Below are 4,210 nucleotides of genomic sequence, written 5' to 3'. Positions count from 1 at the left end.
TCACAAAAGTAACAAATTGGAAACAACCTAAACATCCATAAACCAAAGAGCAGATAAATAAATTAGAATACATTTAGCCAGTGGAATACTATGCAATCATTAAAAATGATATATGGTGACTGTAGTAAATAATACCTTAGTGAGTATCTGAACATTGCTAAGAGAGAGTAGATCTTAAAAGTTCTCATCAGAAGAAAACAATTGTAACTATGTATTATGGTGACAGATGTTAACTAGACTTACTATGGTGATTATTTCACATTATATTCAAATATTAAATACTTACATCACACACCTGAAACTAATATAACATTATATGTCAATTATGCCTTAGTAAAAAAAGATGCAGTTCCATGTTTATTGGTTTGTAATTATTTTCTTGATATATTGGTATGTTGACATATAAGTATTTTATTGGGGACCAATTAGGTATATATTACAAGATTAAATACCTGTACATATTTTTATATACATCAAAAGGTTAATAAATATGTTTTTAAATAATTTCCTATTTTTATAAATGTTTCCAATGAGAAGAGAATCAGGAAAAGAACAAGCTGTTTATATTTTGAAAACAAAACGAAGTTAAAACAAAATGCCTCCCTCTCTAGCTTCATCCCACTCTTCAGAATACTGTCTGTCCTTTACCACGGGCGAATTTGTTCAAGTGTTTGAGGGGTCAGTATTTTAAAAATCTTCTTTATAACCATTTTACTTTTCAAAATTTTGGAGAAAGTTTTAAATATATATATGAAAATAGAGAAAATAGTATGGTAGACCCCATGAACCTCATTTGTGGCCTTCTTGTTTCATCAGTTATTCCGTGTGCTCCACTTCTCCCTGCACTGGATTATTTTGAGGCAAATCTCAGACATCATAATATTTCATCCATGAATTTGCAATACTTCACCTCTAAAGCACAAGGACTCTTTTGGAAACATAATACTACCATTATCATCCTCCCCACCAAATGTAATGGTATTGCTACAATATTATGAAACACTCAGTCAGTGATAGATTTCCTTAGGGCCATTTCTCACAACTGTGGTACCATTTAGTGGGTCACCTAATCTCTTACATCCTTAAATTCTTCATTTTTAAAATGAAGAAAATACAGGACTCATTGAGTATATTAAGTGAGATAATATACTTAAAGAGGTTAACATAGAATCTGGCACATTGCAAACATCCTTCACTAGTAGCATTGGATGATTTGTGAAGTTATAATTTTCTCATTGACTGAGTGTTTGGTATGAATTAGCCCTTATTTTGTAAACTTCTTGTTCATACTCTTCGACTTTTGTTCTAGTGGGCATTATGGAAATCAACTCTTATCTTTCATATTTTTGCCCATGTTTTCTCAGTTTATTCTATGCTTTTTTATTTTACTTATGACTCATAGAAAAAATATGTCAATCTTTCCTTTGTTCTGATCCAAGGTGATATATATCTATATTTTCATTTTATGATTTCATAGTTTTTTATTTAGTTCATATAAACTTTGAAAATCACTCTTTAAATAAGCCCTATAATGCATTCTTTCATTAAAGAAGCAAAAATGTAATTAATCTCTAAATTCATGAGCTTATATTTTTTATAGAATCATGTTTTTCTTATGGTAGAAATACTATAGAAATTAACTTAACTTGGTTATGTAAAGTAATCATGGGCTTACTGTATTTACAGTAATACAACAACTAGTTTTTGTCTAGGGCTTATAATACTTTTCACATATTGCATTTGATACTTATAAGCATTCTATCAAAGAAGTACTATCCTCACCTGGATTCTAGAGATGGTACACTGTAGCTGATGGAAAAGAGAAATTAAGATACCTTGAAGCCAGGTGCTCTGCCTCTGATCATCCTTTAAAATGGCACCATGCTTGTCCTCATCCATGGAATAGAAATCTGTAGCATACCTACTTCACTGGCCTGGTAATGGACTAATGTGTGTAAAGCATGTAGAAGAATATCTAAAATGTTGTCAGTGCTCTGTAAATGTTAGCTATCATCATCGTTAATACAGTGCGAAATAATAATTACAGTAAAAATGACAGTATAGTAAAAATAATATTATTATTGTAACATAATAATAATAAAAGTCAATGTTCACTGAGGTCTTACAGGTGCCAATAAACATTTTACTTACTAGTTATCCTACAACGTAGGTTTTGTCAACAAAAGTTTGCTGCTACCAACCTAATGCCAACAGGAGTCCTCAATGTGGAGTGCAGTAAAAGGGGAAATGGGAAACTTTATTCAGGTAAACAGTTTACAAACCGCAAAAACAGGCTCCAGGGGAAACCAAAAGTGAGCACACCAGAAACAAAGAGAAAGGTCCCCACCCTAGTCTCTGATCGATCCACTTTTATACAAATGAGGAACTCAAATTTGTGCAATTTGATTGGTCCAAATAGCACTGTCCCAAATGGTGAACTTCTTGTGATCTGATAGGTCATTATGGGGCTGCTTTATTGGTCAGTATAGATGCAAATAAGGATAATAGCTGCTCAGTTACAATCGGATGGGGCAGGTCTTAGTCCTTTGGTATGGAAACAATACCAGGAATTCCTTTATGGTTGACTCAACCAAGCGGGAGCACAGTGCAGCAGATGGAGGGTTCAATCTATAAAGCTTTTCCTTGAAATGCAGTGTACGAGATGCCTCTGTTAACAAGAGCTGTAGGACTCTGGCTATGAATTTGATCTCAATTAATTACAAGGAGTCTTTCTTGGCAGGTGTGTTCCTTCTCGGGGTCAGCACTACTTTTATGATCCCCTTTTTACAGAAGAAGAAACTGAGGCACAGAGTCTGTGACTTGCCTGGGGGCTTAAGAAATCACCACTTTAACAAGTGTTCTTAATTAGTAGGTGGTGGAGCTGTGATTGGACTCTAGGCAGTTTGACATCAGGATCGCTCTTTTTTTTTTTTTTTTGGAAGCGCTACACCCAGAGTCCTGTTTTGTGGGTGGGTACATAAGAAGGGGGCCCTCTTGGTCCCCACTCACAGCTCTCACGGACAGTTTGCTTCAGTCTCTGAAGCAAGGATTAGGAACGCAGTGACAAACTTAGAAAATGGCACTCTCTCAACGTGTCCCACAGCCAAAGAAGAAAGATATTCTTGGCCTTACATTGGAGAGTCCCGGAGAGGTGATCCTGAGTGTGCACCCATTCTCTGCCTAGGTAAGTTCCAGCCTCAGGACACCGCAGTTGGAGGGAGGACTGTGAAGAGCGGTTGAAGAGCGTGGCCTCAGTCGCCAGCAGAGGGCACAGTGGTGCCGCGGGGAAGCAACTTTTCTGTTTCTTGCCAAGTTAAGGGGGTGGACCTCAGTTTCTCCTGTGTCTCATGGGAGGAAATGCCTTCTAGGTTCTTCACCCACGGGAGGTGCTTTCTTTTCCTCCTAATGTCATCCTTTAACACGGACAGGAAATTGTATTCACTTTAAACTGCTGTTGGGAAGATGCTGCTGCCCTCTGGTCAGTTAAAATAACCAACAGAGCTAATTGATCCAGAAGTGTAGATAATAAGAGTCCTAATAAGTCCTTGAGAAAGCTTTGTTGATTGAAGAAAGCAGAATATCATGATTGACCGGGTGACAAGCAGGCTGGGAAGTTGGAGCTATGGTTTTTAAATTGCTTTGGAAGCACAAGTCTGTCATTAAACAAGTTGACGGGCTGTGACCCCAGATTTTGAAAAATTAGACTAGAATAAAATAGAAAAAAGTAACGTAGAACACACATTTTTCAATCTGTGTGCATGTGTGTATGTGTATACTAAACTGCGATATAAAATATTTAATCCTGTAGTTTGTAGTTTAAAAAATATGAAAGCCATTGGTAGCAGATCCCAGCACTGGAGCTAAAACCTTGGGATCTAAATGCTGTACCCAGTCTGCTTTGCACATGGCTCAGTCTGGGGTAGAGAGAAAATAAAAACATGAGTCTGCCACCTGGCTAGCCTTGATAGATATATTGAGAAATCATCCAGCCTCTGCCCAAGCCTCACTCCTTATAAATGTTTTTCTTTTCCAGAAAGATGTTAACTGTACTGGTGGCAAAGGTGGTAGTGGTTGGGGGGAAGGCAAGTAAATCCTGCAGATAAGAAAGAGAAGGGAAAAACACAGGCATAAATGAGGGTGAGACTGTCTATGGAGACCACAGCGCCATCATGGTCTCTCCATGAGTCCTCAGGTAAGTTCAGGGACAACA

Source organism: Rousettus aegyptiacus, unplaced genomic scaffold, assembly GCF_014176215.1.
Source record: "Rousettus aegyptiacus isolate mRouAeg1 unplaced genomic scaffold, mRouAeg1.p scaffold_m13_p_7, whole genome shotgun sequence".
Lineage (NCBI taxonomy): Eukaryota > Metazoa > Chordata > Mammalia > Chiroptera > Pteropodidae > Rousettus > Rousettus aegyptiacus.
The sequence above is the reverse complement of the archived record's forward strand: the minus strand, read 5'-3'. Positions refer to the sequence as shown.